General features: G+C 41.1%; 1 protein-coding gene across 1 annotated transcript in view; it reads left to right on the top strand.

Moving 5' to 3' along the window:
- The first annotated feature begins 16,332 nt into the window (after positions 1-16,332).
- The window catches only part of KDM4C (lysine demethylase 4C), a 439,327-nt gene continuing 430,158 nt past the window's right edge, over positions 16,333-25,501 (top strand). Inside the window, exon 1 of the mRNA XM_090274104.1 lies at positions 16,333-16,404. The gene's annotated coding sequence lies outside the window, so the exon portion shown is untranslated. The remainder of the gene's footprint in view (positions 16,405-25,501) is intronic.

Raw genomic sequence — 25,501 nt, 5'->3', positions numbered from 1 at the left:
TCCATTAGCCTTCAGAGCAGTGGTAAAATCAATTCTAATTATTTCCTTAGAAAACTATACTATGAATGAAAATGAATGACATAATGAGAAAAGGGCAAATAAAGTCTTAGTGTTATTATAAAAATTGTTTTAACCTTACTGATTCCTGTAAAAAACACTGAGAATCACTGCCCGCCCCCCTCCCAATTACAGTTTAGAAATGGCATTTCACTTCCTGGAATAATTTAATAGACTTTCTTTTTTTTTTTAGAATTTATTTATTTATTTTTAGAAAGAGAGGAAGGGAGGGAGAAAGAGAGGGAGAGAAACATCAATGTGTGGTTGCCTCTCGCATGCCCCCAGTTGGGGACCTGGCCTGAAACCCAGGCATGTGCCTTGACTGGGAATCGAACCAGCAACCCTTCAGTTTACAGACTGGTACTCAATCCACTGAGCCATGCCAGCCAGGGCCACTTCCTTGAACTATTTAGATGAGAGCTCTGTGGAACCTAGATCTGGGTCAAGGCTGCTGGTGCAATCTAGACAGTAACCTGTGGAATTTACAAGGTGTGCTCTGAAATGTTGTTCCTATCACTCCTCCCTCGCATTTGCCCTTTAGTCTGTAGAGCATTCCTTTGGAAAAAAAGAACAGGTCTACCAAGTAACTAAATATCAATTGTTGAGAAGGATAAGCTTTAATTTAAAGAAAAAAAGCATGTTCCTGAAAAGGTTTCAAAATGTCAATAGAAGTTTCATAAGCTAAGAACTCACTTGAAGAATAAAGCCACTAAAATAGAAAAGCACCTCTGATGAAATGGAAAAAATACCTGTTTTGGTGTAAACTAAGAAGAAAATGTAATCTGTAGAAATGTTTTAAGTTTATAGAAAATGCATAAGAATAATTCTGTAAACCTTTTAGAGATAAGATAGCTCTTAATGAGACAAAACTACTTGAATAGAAAGTTAAGTGTGGGCTCCCATTAGTGACAGAAGAGGAAGTTGGATGAGCAGAACATCAAGCTCAGGAAAATCTGACAGTACATTAGGGGTCTCCAAAAGAGGAAGGAAGAATCTCTTGATTATAAAAGTGATGATGCTAAAATTTTGAATAATTGTCTTGTACTTATCAACTTTTAAACTAAGAAAAAAAGTAATAGAAAAGAAATTGGATTTTCTGAATTAGACAAGGAAGGGCCAGCCAGGTGAACACCAAAGTGAGAAAGTGAAATAGAAGACATTTTTTTTTTAATTTAAAGATTTTATTTATTTATTTATTTTTAGAGAGAGGAGAAGGGAGAGCGAAAGAGAGGGAGAGAAACAGCAATGTGTGGTTGCCTCTTGTGTGCTCCCAGCTGAGAACCTGGAGGGCAACCCATGCATGTGCCCTAACTAGGAATCAAACTGGAGATCCTTTGGTTCTCAGGCTGGTACTCAATCCACCGAGCCACATCAGCCAGGGCTGTCAGTTCTGTCAGTTATCTGCAGCTGTGTAGTATACAACCCCAAAACTTAGTGGCTTATAGTGATAGTGATTTCTTTCTTTCTTTCATGATTATCTGGTCCGGGTGACAGTTATTCTGCTGATTTTGCCCAGGTTCACACTTGCAGATGCATTCAGCTGTAAGGTGGTTGGGCTGAAATGTCAAGGGGGCTCCACTCACATGTCTGGCAGTTGGTGCTGGCTGTCGTCCTTTGTAAGACTTAGTACTTTCATATGTGACCCCTATTCTCAGGGTAGCATAATAGGATGAAAGCAGAAGCTGCGATGCCTCTTAAGACCTGGCTTTGGAATCACATAACCTCTCTTCTGCCACATCTATTGATAAAAGCAAGTTATAAGATCAGTCCATACCTGACTCAATTGGGACTCAGCCCAGTTCAATTCCTGATCAGGGAACATGCCTGTGTTTGGGGTTCAGGTTTAGTTTCTCTCTCATGTCAATGTTTATTTCCCTCTCTTTCTCCCTCCCTTCCACCTCTCTAAAAATAAATAAGTACAATAAAAAAAAATCAGTCAAGATTCAAAAGTGGGGAAATAGACAACCTCTTGATGGGTTCTGCACAAAGTCAGATTGCACAGGATCATGGGAGGAATTTGTGGCCATATTTTGCAATTTATCACAACAGGAAATGAAATGGATATGACAAAGACCCAAGCTACATTAACATTAGTTCAAACTGAGAAAGCATTTACAACTTTTAGCTGAGTGATGAGATGTCAGTTATGCATGATTGGAAGAGAACCCAAGGAAGGTGGAACAGGATACTTGTTCATTGTAGTCACTGCAAAGCCCCTAGAAAGTGTATTATACAGTTTCAGGCTGAAAATTGAACTTATTGATTAGCAGAATACCTTCTTGGAAGAATTTGAGTAGAAAAGAGAGTTTAGGAGCAGTCAGCAAAGGAAGGGGAATATTAAAATCAGTGAACTCAATAAAATAGAGGTAAACTATAGAATATAAAAATATTATGCAACATTTTGTTCTCCACAAGAATGCCCTTGATAAGTGGATCTTTCTTTGTGATATGAAAGAGCAATTGCTAGAGAGATGAAGCAAGCCACCTTTCTGAGACAGAAATTAATAGAGGAATAAATAAAAAGGTTGGTAATACTCTGAAAACAAGGAATTACTAAAGCAACTTCAAGAAGGTCATTTTGTGGTCTCTAACTAAAACATCAATTTCATTTCTTTTTTTTAAACTGGCTTTATTTACCTATTTATTTTTATTGTGTTTTTTTTCATTACATCAATTTCATTTCTAATATGCCAAATGCTTTGTTTCCTTTTGTAATCAGAAACTTTATAAAAATAAAAATGCAATATCTAATGATTCCCTCAACTTAGAGATCTTTTAAATTCATACCTGAGGGTGAATAAGTAGTACTCCTCAATAACTAGGGATGGCCTGTGAGATTACAGGTAGTCTGACCATTAGTGTTACCGAGAAAAGTGGGGCTCATTCACGTGGCGCCTTGGTGTATGACCCAACAATTAGTGTTCAGAAAAACAGGTCTTTATTAATAATATTCCAACCTGGGGGAGTGGGTGCTAGAAACACATCAGCTCAGAGCCCTATTTTCTCCGGAGACCCAGCACTTCCCTTGCTCCCCAAAATCCTATAAACAAAACCAAGTCCAACAGTTTCCCCATTCCTTACCTCTCAGCTCTCTTCTTCAGGATCTGGCGTACGTTGTCTTCAGCCTCCATATAATAGTCCAGGAAAGCATGTGCTGGGTTACAGGATCATGGTGAAGACCAGGAAAGGCACAAGTACTAAGCAAGTGTCTTCTCTATATGTCCTGAGTTCCTAGAATCCAGGTCTGAAAAGCAGAGTCCTTGGTGGCTTCAGAGTCAGTGGGAGCAGGCATGATCAAAGCAGAAGCAGTAGCATGCCTGCTTTCTTGCTAGTTTAGACCACATGGCTGAATCCTGACTACAAACTGCACAGTTGCTTATTCTCACAGGACCGATACAGACTGCTGATCCATCAGGCTCCTCTGACATGCTCTGTCCATCGTGCTTCTCATGGTGGACGGCGGGGCCCTTCATCCTTCCAAACAGCCTGGCCCCCGTCCTTATAGCTTTCCTTTCCTGTGGCTCTCCCTTTCAGGAAAGGTTCAGCTATCCCTTTGTCATTGATAAGAAAAGTATCTTAAACAGTATCATCTGCCCTTTCACTGGCCCTAGCTACCAGCCTGCCATAGATATGTAAAGTACCTTAAAAGCTGTATTATTTCCTTCCCCCATCCCCAAAACCACGGGCTGTGGGGACTTTGGGGAGGACTGCTCTGTTACATTATTGGAAGAGATGTGCTTAGGCTGGAATCCTGATGCATACTAATCAATATCCCCCTAAATTGCTCCCCTTCACTACAATGAAAGGCTTGCTTCACTCTGGTATAAATCCCAATCCTTTTTAGCACTGCCCATCACAAGTTCACCACCAGCAATACTTCTACCTCCTCCTGGTCAGTTTGGACCACCATACCATTTCATGGACATAAAACTTTTCTTCCACACCTTACTCCTAGAAGAACTCCACCTCAGGTCTGAGAGAAAGCACACCTAAAACAATGGCCTTGTTTCATTATTATTAAATCTATAACCATTGACTTCCACCTTTTATCTTTAGTAATATGTTTTTATTAATTACAAGTAATGCTGTTCTTATTATGTATTTTGATACATATATATGCATTTCTGTTGAATATATATTTACGAGGGAAATTTCTGAGTCACAGGGTATGCATATGTTCAACTTTAGCAGATAATGTATGTCAGTTTTCCAAAGTGTAGTAAATTCCTAAAACACATAAACATACAAATAAAAGCAGCCTCTTTGTCTTTCATTTAAGATTAACTTGTTGAAGACACCAAAGCAATTTTTTTGGAAAGTAAAATTAAACTGTGAAAAAACCAAGGTATAGTGTATGTATACATCAAAAAACCAGCAGATTTTGTTTTGATTCTTATTGGGACAAGGTCACAATAATTTCTCCACCAAATAGACTATTTCCTTTTTGTAATTTATACCAGAGCCCTATTTCCTAGTGTTACAGAAACAGGGGAGTCCAAAAACAAACCCCAGAGTTTGCCGCTGGGAGATAGGGAGCAGGAAGCAGCTTTCAGGATGCCCTTGCATGCCTGGAGCTAGTGGCTGGATACGTTGTTGCAAAGATCCGCTTTACTTCCAAGACTCAGGAAGATTGGGAGGGATCTTGGACTGTGGGCTGGTACTGAAGAAGCAGACAGAGCCTACATAGGGTTCTGTGAATGGTCAGAACTGTTTGCAACACCCACTGCGTGAGAGGAGGCAGGGAGGAAGAGAGAAGGAGCTGGAGACATTTTTGGGCTGGCTCTGGCTCTAGGAGGCTCTCTCTCTCAGGCTCTCTCTGGCCCTCACACCCTCACTCTCTGGCTCTTGTGGGCTCCCTCCATCTGGTTTGGAGAAGGGATCTCCAGGCTGCTTTAAGAAGAGGATCTTGCCATGCTGCTTTGAGAAGGAGAGGAGATCCATGCGGTTTGCAGGAAGAAGGCAGTTTACAAGGAGGCTGAGAATCAAGGCGGTCCTGCATTGAGAGCTGGAGGGCACCACAGCACAGAAAGGACCTCCCCAATCAGAACTGAGTGATTGGCAGCTACTGGTAAAGCTGAACTGCGCCTAGGAAGTAGGGAAACAGTGTTTCTGACCTTCCTAAGACTGGCCAGGTCTGGGAGGGGGAGGCAGGACTTTGTGTAAATAAACAATTCTTTTCCTTTTCACCAAACTCTGGTATTCAGAGTTATGATTCTGGCGCGGGCAATCGGACCCCTAACCAAACAGCCCGTGGGTTCTGTTTCAATCGGAGCAGCCCAGGCGTTCTGTTACACTAGCACATTTCAATGAAAGATAAGTGAATGAATTAATGGATCATCTTTCTATAGATTGGTTTAAACAGCACACACTTCAATACACTGGAAATTATATGGTATTTATGGGTAGATATGTGATAAGATAAAATTATTACTTTCAGATAATCTTGTGTGGGTCTATAATGTAAGCTAATACACCTATTTCCCAGTAAGCCCTCTGTCTTATAGCAGACTACAACAGTTGGTTAACACATGGATGGCATTATCACATGTTGTCATAAATGAACCTGATGCTTTCCTTACTAAGTTGATTTCAGAAAACTTAGGTGAGAAAATATTTTGAAATCATCCCCTTTTTACTTTAAATGGATTTGAAACATCAAAATATATGTAATATGGTTAGGAAAGCTAAAAATTTACTTATGCTAACAAAATTATTATAGTGGAGTATTACATTTCATTCTGAATTACTGACAACCCTGGTTTAGAAAACAAATCAAGTAAGGAAACAAAGAGTTAAAAGGAGACAATCCTTTCAGTGAACTGAAATTCTAAGGATCTATATGACCACAAGGAGAAGAAGCTCTGTTTTTCACCCACTTGTTTTAGCCTTCAAGTTTTTCCCTTTTTTAATACACCAAAATTTTTAATGGAAAAGTGAGGGGACAGTTCAGTAGTTTTACCCTTTAATTTATCAAGTTAAATTAACCTAGTTGGTCCATTCATCAAAGGTGGTTAAGAAAGTTTATATAAAAATATACAAAGATTGGGATGGACTGGCTTTGGCTATCTCTAGAACTCTCTTCTTCAAGGATGCCTGGATGATCGTGCTGCGGCTTTCTGCATTTCCCAACAGACGAGGGTGTTGGCAGGCAGCAGGACCCCAACTTGCTCTTCAGTAACATGGAGACAGAGACACAGGGAGTATGCTTGTGAAGACAGAGTCAGAGATGGGGGTCGTGCTGCCACAGTGCAGGAAGATCTGAGACCACCAGAAACTAGAAGAGACAAGGAAGGATTCTCCGCTGGAGGATTCAGAGGGAGCGTGGCCCTACCTACACCTTGATTTTGGACTTCTACCCTTCAGGGCTGTGAAAGAATAGATTTCTGTTGTTTTAAGCTACCCAGTTTGTGGTATTTTGTTAGGAAACTAGTACAACCGCTGTGCTACGGGACCTCACAACAACCTGCTCTTGGGGAGCCTACCTTCTTGGAGAGAGGAGAGGCAGACAATAATCAAAAGATTTATGAGAATCTTATGAGTCATAGAAGACTCTTTTGGTGCTAAGTTTTTGGGGTGAGACGTTTATCCATATGGAGGCCCCTTTCTTACTGTGTTTGCTTAGAAAAGCAAAACTTTTAGAATATATATTTTATCAGGGATTTATTATAGGGATATGACCTTTTGCAGTTGGAAAAGCTGACTAAATAGTCTGTGTGATGCTGCTGTTTCTGTGTTTGGTGCAGAAACTTGAAGTCAGCATGGCAGGTCACTGAGAAGAAAAGATAAACATGAAGTGGGGCAAGCAAAGGTAAACTAAAATTTGCAAGGTGAGTGTCTTGGCAGAGGTCAGATGTTGAGGAGATGACAGAAAAGACTCAAGATCACTTTACTTCATGTTCAGGGCTTTTGTATTACTCCATCGTATCTTGTTTAGAAGCCTAGACACCTTTTTCTTCCCAAAGAAATCATCATGAGCTCTAGGTAAAAAACGATCCTTTTATAAGATGAAATATAGCCAAATACATTTAGTAGCTAAATGAACAAACAAAAACAAAACCAAAAAAATAAAAACACAAAAATTAACATGCTAAATGTTTGAAAAGCCTTTTTTTTTTTTTTTTTTTTTTTTTTTTTTTTTTTTTTTTTTTTCTCTTTTTTTTTTTTTTAAAGTATATTTTATTGATTATGTTGTTACAGTAGTTCCAATTTTTTCCCCTTTACTCCCCTCCACCCAGTATCTCCCTCCCCCAGCATCCCCCCCCAAGTCCGTACCCATGGTTCGTAAAAAATAACTATCCCTCCCTCTCAGATATTAAGACCCTTTGTAATCTTGTAAAGGACAATGGGCGAAGGTCTCAAGCTCCTCTAGCTGCTTCAAGCTGGACATGGTCGTCGTCCTACCTACCCTTGGGTCCAGAAATCCCTAATAATAGTGGGGGTGTGGAGGGGAGGGTGGCCTTCCCACATGGGGAAGGATTGTGCAGACTCCAGGTCAGTTGGCTGTCTCCGGACAACGGCGTGCTTGGTTTAGCAGGTTGGCATCCTTGTTGTGTTCTGGGGGGAACAGATTTGGCAAAAAGGGTTAAAAAGCATCATTCAATCCATAACTACTAGGTGACAAAAGGCAGGGATTAATTTTTCAATGTTCCACATTAGGAGAAAAAAAAAAAGGGGGGGGGGCTTCTTTGGAGGAAGGTGTGCTAGGCACATCTCGCCTGTCCAAAACCCTTTTGCCCATTATATTTAGTTTGGGCTGAGGGAAATAGTTTATGTTTCCCCCTTCTCAGACCTCTGGGCCCTTTCTGTCCAAGCCATTAGGATAGAAAAGAGAATTCAGTTTTAAAGTGAAGCCCACAGACCACCCTATTCTTCATCAACCCAGCCATTTAGTTCAGCCAAACCGTTGAGTCTCAGGAGGCAGCGCTGCAGAGAGGATTAAGTGAGCCTTTTGCATACAGACAATCACTGAAGTAATGCGGTCATAGGCTTATGCCCTTTGAAAACAGAAAACACATGTTAATTTATGTAACATAGCCAACAAACAAGTCTCTAAATCTGTAAGACTGTCTTATTGGGAAGACATCCAGTTGCAAGGCACTTGACATTCTACTTGCCTGCAACTTGAATCTCTTTGGTGATATCACAGATATGGTTTAATTTTCAAGTGAAACCATTTTTTAAGTGAGAAGAAACTTTTAAGACGGTTAGCTGCCCTACTTTACAGTCTGCCACTGATCATTGTGATTTTCCTTGAATAATGATTTTTCTCCCTAAGATTACTCTCCTTGTCTTTAAAGGGGCTACATTAAGTCCATTTTTAATTTATCCTGTTCGTTTGCATAAACATAACAAGAGCAGCAAATGATCACTTATGATCTTTAGTTCTGTTTTGCTGGAACTTACCCAAGGAACATTTAGGGTGGCCCTCAGTCTGCTCTTCAGGGCACAGAAGCTGGGCCACATACCTGGCATTCATCCTTGCCTGTACACACCTGTCCTTTCCAAGTCTTTCTGGTTTTCCATTGTGCCTTAAGGTCCCTTCTAGCCATCTTTCAGGAAAACAACCTTCATTCTTTCCCTGGAGAGATTGCTGTGGACCGCACAACCAACCATGGCAGCAGGCCTTTTATTTCGCGGGCTTTTTTTACCTTTGAAAGTCATTCCCAGTCATTCCCATGCCCATTTGCTTGAAATACTTTTTTCCATCCCTTTACTTTCAGTCTGTGTAGATCTTTTGTTCTAAGGTGGGTCTCTTGTAGACAGCATATATGTGGGTCATTCTTTCTAATCCATTCAGCTACCCTATGTCTTTTAATTGGAGCATTTAATGCATTTACATTTAAGGTTATTACCGATAAGTACTTATTCACTGTCATTTTTCCCCTTTGTACTTGTGTTCTTCTCTGTCTCTCTCTGTTTCTTTATCTTCTTAGAGCAGACCCTTTAGCATCTCTTGCATTGCTGGTTTGGTGGAGATGTATTCTTTTAGCCTTCTTTTGTCTTGGAAGCTCCTTATTTCACCCTCCATTTTGAATGAGAGTTTTGCTGGGTATAGTATTCTAGGTTGTAGACCTTTGTTTTTCATTGCTTGGAATATTTTTTGCCATTCCCTTCTGGCTTGTAGTGTTTCTGCTGAGAAATCTGATGATAGCCTTATTGGAGTACCCTTGTATGTTATTAGTTGTTTTTCTCTTGCTGCTTTTAGGATCCTCTCTTTGTCTTTGAATGTTGCCATTTTAATTATGATGTGTCTTGAGGTGGGCCTGTTGGGGTTCATCTTCATTGGGACCCTCTGTGCTTCCTGGACTTGCGTGACTCTTTCTCTCGTCATGTTAGGGAAGTTTTCTGTCATTAGTTTTTCAAAGAGGTTTTCTATCCCTTGCTCTTCTTCTTCTCCTTCTGGAATTCCTATGATACGGATATTATTACGTTTCATGTTGTCCTGCAGCTGTCTTAGAACCTCTTCAGTCTTGTTCAGTCTTTTTTCATTTTGTTGCATTGTCTGGGAGTTTTTGTGTAGGTTGTCCTCCAGCTCGCTGATCCGATCTTCTGCTTCCTCTAGCCTGCTTTTAATTCCTTCTACTGTGTTCTTCAATTCAGAGATCGTATTCTTCATTTCCTCCTGGCTCTTATTGATAGCTTCTATGTCCTTTTTCATGCTCACGTAATTTTCTGTGAGTTCCTTGTAGTTTTTCTGGAGTTCTTTGAAGTTTCCGCTGAGCTCATTCAGCTTCTCCATAATCCATGTTTTGAATTCCATATCTGATAGTTCGCTCCCCTCTATTTCATTTAGCACTCTTTCTGGGGATTCTACCTTTCCTTTTGATGGGAGGTTGTTTCTCTGTCTCCCCATTTTTTTGACTCCTATTGTTTGTTGGTGCTTCCTAGAATGATCTGCACTTCCTGGATCTGCCTCTGGTGGCGTCAGATCATGTACCAGTCTGGCCCTAGGCAGCCTGTTGGAGACTTCCAGGGATCTACTGCTGTTGTCTGTCTTCTTTGATTGTTAATCTGCTCAATCTGTGATTAGCTGTCAGGCTTAAGGACTGTGGGTGTGGCAGCTTAATTCCCGTCGGCAGGGCTTTTGCTTCCCCTCAGGCTGACGCCACTTGGAGGGGAATGGTCTACCCGCAGTACTGGGGATGAGTCAGCACTGGGACCCAGTCGGCTGCTCCTCCAGTTCTTCCCTCAAAGCCACCGTGCCAAACTCTCCCCAAGTGTCTCCAGTCCTCTCTGCCTTCCCTCTGCTTGAGCCCAGGGTAAGTGGTGGCCAAAATATTTTCGTATGTGATCCACTTAAGAGCTCTTTTTCTCCTGCTGTTTCTCTCCGGCTAGCAAGAAACCCTGTGGCTTTTCGCTTTTCACAGCTGATACTGTTTTACTTTCCACTCTGTTGCTGTAGGCTGGGAAGCCCAGCTGGGGGTTTAGACCCTGCCCTTCTCAGGGGGAATCCCCGGCTGCTGAGCTGTTTCTCAGTCCCTTCAGCTGCCACCCATGTGAGCCCAGCCAGCCCTTCCGCGTCTCCGCACTCCCTACCGGTCACGTTGTGATGTAGCGGCCTTTTCTGTCTCTCCGTGGTTATAAGACTTCTTTCCAGCTAGTGTTCGTTGGTTGTTCCGGATGATTTCTCCAAAATTAAGTTGTAAACCCAGACTGGTCCTGGGAGGAGGTTAGTGTAGCTTCCATTTACTCCTCCGCCATCTTGGATCTCTTCGAAAAGCCTTTTAATTTAAACGTCACATGTAAAAGTACACAAGTCATAAGGATACAGCTTGATAAATTTTTGCAGTTATTAGCACCCAGGTAAAAAAATAGAGCATAACCAGCATACCAGAGGTTCTCCACTTCTTCCCTCTCAATCACTTTACTCCCTTTCTCCTCCTTAATGGCAACTATTATTGTGACTTCTAACAGTAGCAAATAGTTCGATTTTTAACTGTTATAAAAATGTAATCACTCCAAATATACTTTTGGGAGGTCTGGCTTCTTTCACTTAACACTGTATTTGTGAGATTTAGCCATTATGTTTGGGTAGCAGTAATTTACTTATTTTTATTGGTGTATTGTTTTCTATTGTATGAATATTCCAGCCTTTCTACCACCATTCTATTGGTGATGGGTATTTGGGTTGTTTCCAGTTGGAATTTCACATGTAATGCTGCTCTAAACATTTCTTTACATGTCTTTGGTGCATATGTATATGTATTTCTATTGGTGTTTATGATTCTCCACATCATCACCATCATTTGTTTCTATCAGTATTTTTATTCTTAGCCATTTTTGGGGTATGTATGGGTATCTCATTGTGGCTTGACTGTATGCTCCATGAGGGCAAGGCCACATCTCCCCTATTCATGGCTGTATCACCATCCAATACCTGTTCATAAAACAGTACAAGTAATAATAATTGGCAATAATAATAATAAAAGAGGATTGATTGAAACTGTTAAGACTCAAAAGTTTGTAACTTTAGCTTATGTGAAAATATTCACTCATTTTATATGTTAAAATAAGTGAATATTTAGTTTTAATGTTATGATTTGGATGTATAACTCATTTCCAATATTTTCCTTGGTGTGAAAAACAACCTCATCAGTTCCTCTAACACCCCACCCTCCCACATGTACACATGTACAAGTTTAAGGCAATGGCCCAGGGAGAACTAGAAGCCCTATGGAAAATATGACATATCTCTTCAAAGCTTAAGTTTTATTCAAATATTCAAACATTAAATAATATAACTGATATGTAATCTTAGGTATTATCCTTATGTTAAAACAAACAGATACAATGGTATCAAAACTGATTGAATGAATATTTAGCTTACAGAAGAGGCTTGAGTCACTTTAAAGTCTATTCCCATACCCATGACACCGTACTTTTTTTGGCTATTGTGACTCCTTTAGTAGAGAAGACTGAATAATTTGATATTGGTGGGGAATTAATGAAGTGTTTCAATTGTGTAGAATCATGATCTGATTTTTACTGGAGGAGAACAATTTTGGCTTGCAGTACAGAAAGAAGGTAAGTTAGAGGGGGAAAGGTGGGTAGAGAATGCATTGAAGGTAGTGTAGGAAACAAGGAAATAGTGACTCCCAAATCAGTAGAATATCAGTAATAACAAAGGGCAAATGTAATTAAAGGTTTCTCTGAGAAGGGAGTTGACAGCATTAGCATATTTACAAATCACAATAGGGGCATTTAAATGATCATGTTAGATTGTAACTCCGGAGTAACCAGTAATGCAGAAACGGGGAAAAGGAGAGTGGTGGGGGAGCTAATTGAGTTAGGGTGGGGAAGCTAATCACTTTCACTTTCGGGCAAGGAAGCTAATCAATTTCACTTTAGGGTGGGGCACGTTACTATAAAACCAGCTTTCTTTGTCTACTTCGTGCGCACATTCTCCTGGCTGAGGGTGCGGCTGACTCCGCAGACTCATGAATAAACGCCTTTCTTTGCTGCTCAAGTCCTGTGTCCCGGTTTTTATTGTGAGCGTTTCTCACAGTAGGAAGATCATTAGGTGAATTTTTAAAATTTTTTGTTAGTTTATGTTATTGCAGTTGTTCCTACTCCCCTTCTGCCCCCACTTTCCTACCTCCAACCAGCGCCACTCTCTCCCCTTCCCTTGTCAATCCTCATTTTGTTGTCCATGTCCATGGTTCACACATGAATGTTCTTTGGTTAATCCCTTTGCCATTTTTCACCTGTTCCCCCCACTCCTCTCCGGCAACTGCATGTATCTATGCTTCTATTTTTATTTTGTTCATTAGTTTATTGTGTTTATTAGATTCCACATATAAGTGAGATCATATGATATTTATCCTTCACTGACTGGCTTATTTCAGTTGGCATAATATTTTCCAGGTCCATCCGTGCTGTTGTAAGAGTTTCTTCTTTTTTACTACTGCATAGTATTCCATTGTATAAATATGCCACAGCTTTTTTTATCCACTCATCTTTCCAGATCTTGACTGTTGTAAACAGTGCTGCTATGAACATAGGGGTGCATATTTTTTTTTGTATTGGTGTTTTGGGGTTCTTAGGCTATATTCATGAAGTGGAAATGCTGGGTCAAAAGGGAGTTTCATTTTTAATTTTTTGAGGATACTCCCAATTGTTTTCCACAGTTGCTGTAGCAGACTGCATTCCCACCAACAGTGCCTGAGGCATCCGTTTTCTCCACAACTTCACCAACACTTGTTTGTTTATTTATTGATGGTAGCCATTCTGACAGGTGTGAAGTGATATCTTATTGTGGTTTTAATTTGCCTCTCTCTGGTGATTAGTGATGTTGAGCATTTTTTCATATGTCTATGGGTCATCTGTATGTCCTCTTTGGAGAAGTGTCTATTCAGGTCCTTGGCCCATTTTTAATTGGATTGTTTGTCTTCCTGGAGTTGAGTTATACTATTTCTTTGTATATTTTTGAGATTAAACCTTTATTAGACATATCATTGGTGAAAACAGTTGAATATTATAGTAATGCAGATGAGAGCTAAACTGACCTGAACTTCAGAACACAGGACACAGTGAAGAACAGGCACAGAATTTATAATTTTATTAATACTAACTATCATACTCACTCTGACCTTTTAAAACATCATCTAAATATCTACTTATTGGTTGGTTTGTATTTGTATAAATAACATACATATATGATAAGAATAAATATAAACATTAATAATTATTACTATTCTTTTTTATATTTGCAAAAGTTAAATGGACTTCAGTATATTCAAAATTAGACTATATTATTTGGTAGAGTATCAATTTGCTGCATTATACATATTTTAAGGAATTTACAATTATTGTCTCTGAGGTGACCTAAACAGTAGTTCACATAACATGTAAGATTTAAGGGGAATCTATGTATCCATTTTACAGCCTCTACCTTATTGCAATTGGAATTTTTAATTGGGAATATATAAATTAATCAACTATATGGCTAAAATGTTAATTTTCATTGTAATCCACAATATAGAAGTATTTTGATAAATTAGGGACACAACACTATTCTCTGTGCCATGAATCCAGTTGATTTTCTAGTGGGCTTACTTCAGTTTCCAAAACTGTGAAGTGCTTCATAGATTTACACAGTACTTTACAGCTTTTGAAGTGTTTTGGACATTTTACATGATCTTCTTTGATGTTCAAAAATGCGTGGAGAAGTCAGCAAGGCTGGTATGGCTGTCTTATGTTTTAGGTTTGGTCCTGGCCACATAGCTCAGTTGGTCAGAGTGTCACACAGTACACCAAGGTTGTTGGTTCTATCTCTGGTCTGGGTACATACAAGAAGCAACCAATAAATGTATAAATAGGTGGAACAACAAATTGGTGTTTCTCTCTTTCTATCTCTCCCCCTTCCTCTCTCTCTCTCAAATCAATAAATAAAATAAAGTAAAAAACTGATGGGGTGGTGAACAATACAGTGCACAGATGATATGCTGTAGAATTGTGCACCTGAAACTTGTATAATTTTGTTAAACATTGTCACCCCAATAAATTCAATAAAAAGTAAAAAGATCCTGAGACTTTATCTACTGTGTTTGACAAATGTTGTTTGTGCAACATCATGCATATGCATGTGCAAATTGTGGGGAGACTGGAATGCAGGTTTCCAGACTTCGGACCCTGGTTTTTAGTAGCTGACATATTTTTTAATCTCTATACTTCAGTTTTCATATTTATAACAAGGAGATAATACCTATTAATTGAATGAGTACAAGGATTGATATAATTAATATATGTGAAGCTCTTAAAACAGTGTCAAGCTCACAGCCCTAAATTAACGTTAAATAAACATGTTTATTGCTTTAGCATATCCAATTGACTTGTAAGGAGGGTTGGGATACTCACAGTATACATATTTGGAAAATTCCCAGTTGAATGTACTTGCCAGGCAAATTTCAGAGGTATATGTGGGTAGTACAGCTTAAATCTTGCATATAATTTAATAACTAAAGAAATATAGTGGTCTAATGATCACACATTTCATTTGTTCTGGAAATGCTCCTCCCAGCGATAAAAGATTTTAAGGGCATGGTAATTGGAATTGAGGTATTTTAAAAAGCAGAAGTCAGTGGATTGTAATAGAAAAACCCAGCATATCAGACAGACCGTGTGCTCAGTAGTGTTAACGATCTACCCAGTCTTGCTTAGCTGAGAAGACATTTGAAGACATTAGGGGAAACTCCTGAAGAGACCCAGCTGGGAACTCTGTCGAAGTTTTAAAAATAAGTTTCAGCTTTGCGAAATATATGGCGTTCAGCCATCTGTCTTTGGCAGTACAAATGCTTAAGGTCTGTGTGGTTCTTTCTGACACCTTGGAAGGCGGAGTTATAGCAACAAGTTACAGCGAGCTAATTTACGTATGTTCTTAGGGTTCCGGAGGCACCTGCACTTCCTGTTTCTCCAATTCAGGCCAAACTGCTGTCATCCTAGCTTTTTGGAGACTCCCAGTCCAGATTCCTATTGGGGCCACTCTCGGGTGACCCCAGGTCAAGTGCATATCTCCTTAGGGCCGGACGTATCCCGCATAGGAGCCTGAAATACGGAAGTTTCACTCCCCTAGGCCAATAGCACGGCCTATTGCTTGAGTTACTTGTTAAAAGATTAGGAGGTAGACACACTTCAACCACTGGGGACCTCCCATTGAGGTTAAGAGACTCAGAAGACCCGGCCGTAAGTTGCTGTCATTGCTGCCGAGGAGCGAGCCCAGACATCTTTGTCAAAATCTACTGGGCATTCCGAGGTCCCTCCCATGGCAACGCTACTCTGACGTCCGCGCGCCCGAGGCCGCCATAGGCCCGAGTCGGAGCCCAGGAGGACGTGTGGCGCGTGGACTCCATCAACTCCAGCCCTGCGGGAACACAGTCAGCACTTCCGCGCAAGATTCTGTGCACCTGTTCCTTCCTCTGCTCCAGTGTCTCTCCCTTCTGGGGAAAAGTGCACGGAGGACAAAATATGCGACACCAAACCTAAACTAAACAGCGCAGAAGATTAAGCCCAAAGCAAGAAGGTGTTAGGCACCTTTAAGCTGTTTAGAAGTCCACGTGACCCACTAAGTGCGGGGCCCAGCGGTCACGTGACGGCGAGCGCGCCCGCGCGCAGGGGGAGTCGGCGAGCACTGTGCGCGCGCCTTCGCTGCTGCCTTCCATCCGCTCCACAGGAGGGTGAGAAGCGGCACAAGGATCGGCGTCTGGAGCCGGCTGCGCGTGCGCAGCGAGCAGCTGTCACCCGGTGCGGAACAAGTCTCCCAAATTTCTTAAATCTCTGTGGTCCAGAGGCCACTGTCTTCCTTCTCCTTTTCCTCCGTGGGGCTGGGTCCTCGCCCCACCCTAGCGCCAGGTAACCGCTTTTCCGGAGTCCCGGCTATGGGGGTGGTGGGGGGAGGGCCCGGGCGGTCTTCTCCGCACTGCCCCACTTCGCGCGGTGCAGCAGGGGTTGCCGGCGTCCGGGAGAGTGGAGACGCCTGACCTGGCAGTCCGCGTCCGCTGTGACTGTCAAGCTGGGGAGAGAACGGCTGGCCTTGGTCTCAGGGGAGGTAGAGCGGAGCCAGTGACAGCCTGCTCCAGTCCTTACGGGGGTTCACTGCCGCTCTTGTCGTTCTCCCGGGGACCAGAGTCGGGGTCGCGGTCTGTGGTGCAGAGGAGCGCGCTAGTGGTCCAGAGATGCTGATTCCTTTCCTTTACCCTAACAGCTGGGTCTGCGGCGGACTCGGGGAAGGAGGGCCTGCTGCGTCCCCCGGGACCATCTCTTTACTGGGACCGTCACCACCGCGGGGTGAGGGAGGGGGCTTTTTTCAGAACACCGGTCGCAGGCAGCGAGCCTCTCGCGGATTTTTCTTCGCCCTCCGTGTTTGTCCTTTTGGCTTTACCGGCATGGGGCTATTTCTGCAGTGCCCGAAACCACGATGCGGTGTAGACAGTGGGTGCTTAATAAATAGAAGTTGGATCGGGGCGCGTGGAATGCCAGGCACGGGACGTGGCGTGGGGTGTGGATGTGGAGGGAGGGAGTCAGGCCAGGCAGGCTGGGGCTGCGGGCTCGAGCTTGGGTTTTTCCTCGGGGCTCAGCCAATGAGACCAGCAGGATGCTTTCCGGGTGAACTCGGAGGCAGTCTCCCCCGGAGCTGCACAGTGCACGTCTGCACCGGCTGGCTTTGGTTGTGGGCGATGCCTGGGAGGGGTTTCGTCTAGTTCCTCCTCCGAGAGAAGGGAGGGCAAACTTTTTTTAGCACTTGGTAAATTACCACGTCGGGTGATTTTTGAAGCATTACTTCGGAAATGTACGTTGGAAGTCGCAGTTAGTCCACCCTTATCTCGGTGCAAGTTTCTGGTAGGCTCTGCCCACCTACTTTTGGACCAAACTTTGCCCTATTTCACCCACTTAAATTTGCAATATTTTTTATATTTAACTTCGGGAAACTCGACTTCGCTGTTTCTATGGCAATGGTTACTAATCTAATTTGAAGTGTTGTGTTTGAAAATTAGTGGCTTTTAAAAAAAATTCTTTAAAAAATTTTAATTGTATTTTTTCCATTACCCTTCTAACCCCCTTATACACTCCTCCCTCCGTAATCACCACACTGTTGTCCTTAAGTCCTTTTTTGTTTTTTCTTGATCCCTCCACTCCCTAACCGTCCCCCACCAAGTGGCTTTAATTCTTAAAGGGCCATTTTTATTTTGTAGCGCTTGGTTCTTTAGGATCATTGTTCTCCTACTTTGTCCTCTCCCACCCCCATCCCCGGCTGAGTTTTATTTTATTAATTTTAGAGAGAGGGAGGGCAAGAAGGAGGGAGGGAGGGAGAGGGAGCGGGGAGGGAGAGGAGGAGAAAAACAACAGGGATTCCTTGTTCCACTTATTTAGGCATTCATTGGTTAATTTTTGTATGTGTGCTGACCTGGGATGGAACCAGAAACCTTGGCATATAGGGATGACACTCTAACCAACTGAGTTGTGAGGCTAGGGCTCCCCCACGCTTTGCTTTGCAATGCATTACATGGGGGTTCAGGGTTTTTAGGTCTTTTTCCCAATTTAAGGTATTGTGAAAAGTTTGTACATAATCTTTACAACACCCCCATGAACTCTGTAATAACAATGAAATTAAATTGGAGATTTGTTTCACATGAACAGACTTTAACTGGTTGCTTTCTAAAGTTAAAAATATAAGTTTTAAACATTGCATGTGCATAAATGCTTTTAAAGAGCATTCCCATTCGTATTCTATGAAAATGAAGATTTTAATAAGCTGAATGGGTGCGTAATATTTTTTAAAGATTTTATTTATTTTTAGAGAGAGGGGAAGGCAGGGAGAGAGGGATATGCCCAGAAACATCTATGGGTTGCCTCTTGCATGCCCCCTACTAGGGACCTGGCCAGAAATCCAGGTGTGTGCCCTGACTGGGAGTCCAAACAGCTGCCTTACATTTTCAGGCAGGCAGTCAATCCACTGGGCCCCACCAGTCAGGGCAGGTACTTAAGTTTTTAAAAAGATTTTTAAGATTTAAATTCCCATTTAAGAATGGAAATTTGCTATACTGAGTTTTCTTCTGGACATCTTCTGAATCACCCAGGACTAGGTTAGGTGCTCCTGGGGTACAGTCTTTCCTTTTTATTGTTTTGTAATTCCTCCTCATGGTTTTTCTTCCTTACTATATACAATATTAGAATTTGAAAACAGGTTCTGTGTGTGTGTCTTTTTTCTTTATTGCATTTCCAGCAATTTACCATAGGGACTGAGGTGCTCAAAATATTTTCTTTTTAAATAATAGTTTTATTAAGATACAGTTCACATACTATCGTATCGTATCGGCAGCCGTCCGTCTCGAGAGACGATGGTGTAGCTTCTTAAGAGTCTGTCTGCACCGCCGAGAATGGCTGTGCAGTCCGACTCGGGAGTGACACGGTATCTGTCTCCTCCCGTGTTGAATCGACATCTTGCGATGACGCTGGAGTGTCCTCTCCAGTGAAGCTGAAGCTACAGAGCCTGGGCAGGGTGATATGGAGGGTCTGCTGTTGCCCATGCAGCAGACCCCCCCTCTCTTCGCAGCTGAAGGGTCCAAGGGAAAGACGGAGTCAATACAGCTTGGCTTCAGGTGCGCCGCAGGAGTTGCCGGTGTTGACTACAACGTCAAACCGCCCTAGGGACTCTGGCTCCGGATTTTCTGTCAGGGTTTACTCCCTTAGCCTTTCCCCTGAAGAGGTATGCCGCAAGGCAGCGGAGGTTTTTTGGAGTCAGAGTTTTCCTTCTCTGATGTGCCCTGACTAGAAGATCGAACCAGCGACACTTAGCTCGCAGGCCGACGCTCAATCCACTGAGCCAAACCAGCCAGGGTATAGTTCACATACTATACAATTCACCTATTTAAAGTATACAATTCAATGGTATTTGCAACCATCACCACAATCAATTTTATAATATATATTTTCTTCATTTAAAAACATTTTTTTGCAGATTTTATTTATTTATTTTTAGAGGGGAAGGGAGGGAGAAAGAGAGGGAGAGAAATCAATGTGTGGTTGCCTCTCGCGCACCCCCAGCTGGGGACCTCGCCTGCAACCCAGGCATGTATGCTGACTGGGAATGGAACCAGTGACTCTTTGGTTCACAGGCCAGTGCTCAATCCACTGAGCCATACCAGCCAGGGCTAGAATATAATTTTTAAATATTTTATTTATTTATTTTTAGAGAGAGGGGAAGAGAGGGAGAAAGAGAGGGAGAGAAATCAATGTATGGTTGCTTCTTGTGCACCTCCGCCTGGGGACCAGGCCTGCAACCCAGGCATGGGCCCTGACTGGGAATCGAACTGGAGACCCTTTGGTTCACAGGCCAGTGCTCAACCCACTGATCCATACCAGCCAGGACTTAGAATATTTTTATCACTTCAAAAAGAAACCCTGTTCCCATTAGCAGTTTTGTCTATTTCTCTCCAACTCCCTTCCCCTCTAGCCATAGGCAACCACTAATCTGCTTTCTCTCAATAGATTTGCTTTTTCTGGACATTTCATATACATGGAGTCACATAATATGTGGTCTTTTGTGACTGGATTCTTTCACTTAACAAAATGTTGTCAAGGTCCATCTGTGTTGTCACATAGTATTTACTGTATTTTTTGCACTAAAAGACACACTTGACTATAAAATGCACCTAGGTTTAGAGGAGGAAAACAAGAAAAAAAAATGTTCTGAACCAAATGGTGTACTAAAATACAGTATTTAATAAAATATAACAGAATAATATTTCAACCATGTAAAGTGAACAGCAGTTGACAGTGGTATTAAGAACCATAATAACTTTCATTAACAAATGAGGAGAGACTTTAAGGTTTAGGTACTCTTCTAGTTTTCTGGGAACCCCAAGAACTCATCATCACTAGGGTCAGAATTTATGAAACTCAGTTGCTCACAATCACTGATATCACTTCTTCGCTATCTTCCTACTGACCAGATGTCCTGAGATTCAGCAGTAAATTGGGACATTTAAGCATCCCCAGGGGTTTCTTGTGGGCCCACCGCTTCTCTCCTCACATCTGTTGCCACTACTGACAGGTCAGGTAATACACATCACGGTCTGTGACGCAATATTTGCTCCATAAGATGCACAGACATTTCTCCCCCACTTCTGGGGAAAAAAAAGTGCGTCTTATGGAGCAAAAAATATGGCAATTCTTTTTTATGGCTGAATAATATTCCATTCTATGACTATATCACATTTTGTTCATTGATCAGTTGATGGGCATTTAAATTGTTTCCACTTTTTGACTATTATGAATAATGCTACTATGAACATTCATGAACTAGTTTTTGTGTGGGTGTATGTTTTCCTTTACTCTTGGTTATATGTGGTCTGTGTAGAAGGTATCCAGCCATGTAATATGAAAAATAGAGACATTTATTGGAGAAGCTAGAAGATACGAGTAATGTTGTACTTAGGACAATGATGCCTCAGTCCCTTTCAAAGTAGGCACCTTGGGGCCTCACAGAGTTCTCTCAGTTGCCATCAGCTGCCCTGTCGAATTTTTCTGAATCTCAATGATGGTCTCAAATCTCTTCTCTTTCAGAGGTGATATTGATTTTTGGGAAAGCCAGAAGTTGCAGGGTGCTAAATCTGGGCTGTAGTCTGGCTGAGTCACCTGGGTGATTTGATGCATCACCAAAAACCTCTGCACGAGACGGGATGCATGAGTGGGCGCATTGTTGTGATGAAGCTGCCAATCACCAGTTGCCCATAGCTGTGTCCTTCCTAATCATCCGAATAGCTTTCATGGAGTAATGTTCAAGCTTAACAAAAAATTTGATGCAGATTTGTTGCTCAGTCATTTTGAATGTGATGGCCACACAGTACACATGCTCACTCAATGGCTGCTGCCCCCACTGACTGGTACAGTGAAGTCATTGTTCACACACGGGCATTCCAGTCTTACCTCCTTGGCTGCCAGGTTATATCGATGTAGCATAAACTGTTCTCATTATATTAATAATGGCTGGACTTTTTCTGGACAGACCTTGTATACTTAGTAGTGGAATTCCTGGGTTAAAATTCCCTCTTGAATGAACGAATGAGCAGGGAGGGAATAGTTTTGAGGGGTACTCACTCTAGGTCTTTGAGTGGCCAATTGATTCTTGCCCCACTACCAAGTCCACTTCTCTACAGGCCAGAATACTCTGTATTGGGCTTTGTTTTGCAGGTAGTGCTGTTTTTCTTGTCTAGATGTCATTAAGATCATCCCTTTCTATTAGTACAGTTTTTATATAGTTAATGATTATTCCCTTTATATTATTTATTATGTTTAATTAGGAACATGGTGATAAAACAACTGTATTCCATACTGTCATCAAACTCAGTGTCTAATGCAGGACTTTGAATCTTTTAAGATTTACTTTCTTTTATGAAATAGGAATATCTAATGTTATCTTACCACTCTCATTTATTTAAAAAAATTAAATGTTTATTGATTTTAGAGACAGAGGAAGGGGGAGAGAGAGAGAAACATTGATGTAAGAGAAACATTAGTTGGTTGCCTCCCATACACTCCCCAGCGGGGGTTTGAATCTGAAGCATAGGCATGTGCCCTGACTGGGAATTGAGCCACAGCCTTTTGCTGTGTGGGATGACATTCCATACTGGCCAGAGCACCATCATCATTTCTAACAAAATTTTTTTGGGAGTTGTTCCATAAAGTCACTATATCTTAATCTTTACCAATCTAGAATGTTTTGCGGAGACATATACATTTAAAATATTGGATTATTGTCTTTTTACTTCTCAATCCCTCCCCCCAACCCCACCGGAGAGATTCCCCTTTACCTTTAACTCTCCTTGCCCTTTGGGAGAAGATGTTGATAATCTAAGACTACACTTGGAGGGGAAAAGATTAGGCCCACTTAATTAAGCATTGGGAACGTTCTCTGTAAGGAGCCTATTTCTCCTTCATGGCCTGCCATTATTCTTTCTCTGATGATCAAGTCCTCTCAGCTCTCTCAATATGGCCAGCCAATTATCCGCTTTCCAGCTAACTCATCTTTTTTCTCCAGTTCCTTGGCTGGGTTGTGCTTGGTACCCTGTTTACATTCTTGTTCCCTTTTCTTAGACTGCTACCTCTATCCGTACTACTTTGGTTAATTTCATCTCATCCTTCAGATAAGTTCAGCTCAGTTGCCACTTCTTCCAGTTAGTCTTTCCTCAGTCCTGTATACTTGCTGTGGCAGAATTCTATAATCTTCTTCATAGTCTTAAATAATCACGTTGTTAGCTGGGTATCACTGTTTGCTCTCTACCCAGAAAAAACACAGAAAATATTGAAAGTGGTTACTTACTTCTGGGTGATGAAATTATGGACAATTTGTCTCTTGTGTATGTGTATTGTCTGAATTTTATCCTATCAATATGACCTTCATGAACAGAGAACAAAACTTAATAAAAATCCATGTTTGTTAGAAAATCTGGAAACAGGAGAATTTAGAGGAAAAAGAAAAATTATCAGTAATTGCCATGATTCCTCAGTGCTCACGCCCAAACTATCACCAAATTTTGTCAAAACTTCTGCTTTCTAAATATGTATCAGTCTGTAAGTGTTCACCTGGCAACATCTCAGTATTTACTTCAGCCTCCTTCCTATTTCTGCTCCATTCAGTGAGCTTTTAAAATGCAAATCAGATCCTCCTCATTGCCCTGAGGACATTTCCCATGCCCCCCCTCAAAGCACCCCCCCAGCCTTTTCTAGATGGTCTTTTCCTCTCAGCCCGCTGGCTTTTCTTTTTCTCAGACTGTGGAGCTCTTTGCTGAAAGTGCCATTTGCTGCCAGGCAGACTTTTCCTCCCCCTTGCTTCCTTCTGTACATCTTTCTGGTCTCTGCTCGAATGTACTTCTTCCGAGAATCCTGACCTGTCACCCCACCTCTTCCTCAATCTAAATCAGCTTCCCTAATGATTAGCTTAATTTCCTAAACTTTTCCTTCCATAACACTTAGCAGTTTATAATTTTATATATATATGTGATTATTTGATTGTTTGTTCCTAAATTAAGAATTCTACAAGGGTGGGGATCAAGTACTATATTCACTTACATCATACCAGCACACCACTGTCTCACCAGCACTGCACTGTAGCTGCTCAAAAAGCATTTGTTGTACAAATTAACGTTTTTACATATATGAAAAAAACCAAGGAAATTAAAACCAGAGCACACAGTAGGAAATATATTTAACCCATTCTGACCCAACACACATGTACATATATAGAACTGAAACAAAAATTTCACAGAACAATACTTTGCCAGCTGTGACTTAGTCTGGTATTTTGTTTTGTTCTATATTACATATAAAAATATAAGGTAGGACTGCAGACTGTAGTTTGAACAGCATAGCTCTCAGGCAATATAAGGAAAATGCTTCATTTCTATTAGCATCTTCTCCTTTGAAACACAATGACTATTTCTTAGTCTTTTCTGATGGAAAATGCAAGTATACATTTAAATACCACCACCTTCCCCATTAAAGGAAAGATGACTGCTGAAAGTTTGTTTTGCCTGATCTCAGAGGAGGGTTAATTAAGGTCATACTGAGAAAAATCTACACCTGACTCTCCCTTAAGTCTTCCAGGTGTCTTTGGGCCACTAATAGCCAGTGCTCTTTTCACCCTACTTGGCTGAGCTCATTACATGTGTGGTCAGCCAGTGAATTTTAAGGCTGGCCTCTCATGAGTATTGCTTTCTTAATTTGTTACAAACCAAACAAAATTCCTACAATGAGAACAAGAAGATCAAGGCAAAGCAGTAAGTATTTGTGATTGTGTGAATTAAGGAGCCTGGCTGAGTAAGAGTGTCACAGTGCAATGGATCACTAGAGCTGATCCCTAGAGGTGTGGTTCTCATTTGTTCACTTAACAGTGGGAGCTGTTTGGTTCCGTCATGAAATATTGATATTTTATAAACTATTTGCTAGCTAAATATGATATTAGAAATAACCAAAGTGTCTATTTTAACTGATTACTATGCTGAGATTCATAACTTGGAACAATCTTTAAAAACACATAAGTTCAAACCTATGTTTAATGGAACAAGCAGTATACAAAAATTGCATACATCGTATGATTTAAATTGTGTTTAAATGTGTTTTAAATGTGAATATGTTTAGAAAATATACGCTGCAAAGTTAACGTGGTGGTGGGATTACTGGTGATTTTAATTTCCCTTTATTAAAAAGTTTTTTGAGATTAAACATCATTGCATTTATAATCAGAAAGGCTCAGTCTGAAAAAACAAATTTCCTATATATTAACATGTACTTGCAAATAGGTGAAATAACACCTTTATTAAGATGGTGGATAGAATGCAGGTTTCTAGTGGCTGTATTTTGGAGACCTTTGTCCAGGTGGGACCATACATTTCACATTCATGATTTATAACCTTGCACTGCACAGTGATCCATGTTTTTGCTCCTAGCCACATTTTTTCTCTTTTCTAAGTTATTAAAGCTTACCAAGCCTTGTTTTTCATCTTTTTTGCCGAAACAGGATTTCATTTCTTCCTGCCCAGCTCAAGCATGTTGATAATGAATGTTCCCTTATGGTTGCCCAGAGCTTGATAATTTGGGAAGTTCTAATATTCCTTATTAAACCCAGCTGTATGACATGAGTTGAAGGGATGGAGAAGGTTTTGGATGAATTAGAGAATATACAGGTGATATCTTCTTTGTGGTAAATTTGGTAAATATCTAGTTATAGTGAGACTTAGAAACAAAATTGAAAGAAACATACAGTAATAGTTTAAATGTGTAATCCTCAGTAAGTTTCCCCACACCTGTGTTTGAAATTTAGTTTTGTAACATTCAAGCATAGTAGATTAAATTAAATATTTGAAAATATTTGATAGCCATACAAAACAGGTATTGTAAATGTTGCTATACTATTTGTTAAGGAAGGAGTTAGGAAAACTTTAAATTAGAG

This window comes from Furipterus horrens, unplaced genomic scaffold (assembly GCF_987537825.1).
Source record: "Furipterus horrens unplaced genomic scaffold, mFurHor1.1.pri manual_scaffold_4, whole genome shotgun sequence".
Classification (NCBI taxonomy): Eukaryota; Metazoa; Chordata; class Mammalia; order Chiroptera; family Furipteridae; genus Furipterus; species Furipterus horrens.
Note: the sequence above shows the minus strand (reverse complement) of the source record. Positions and strands in the feature narration are given on the sequence as shown.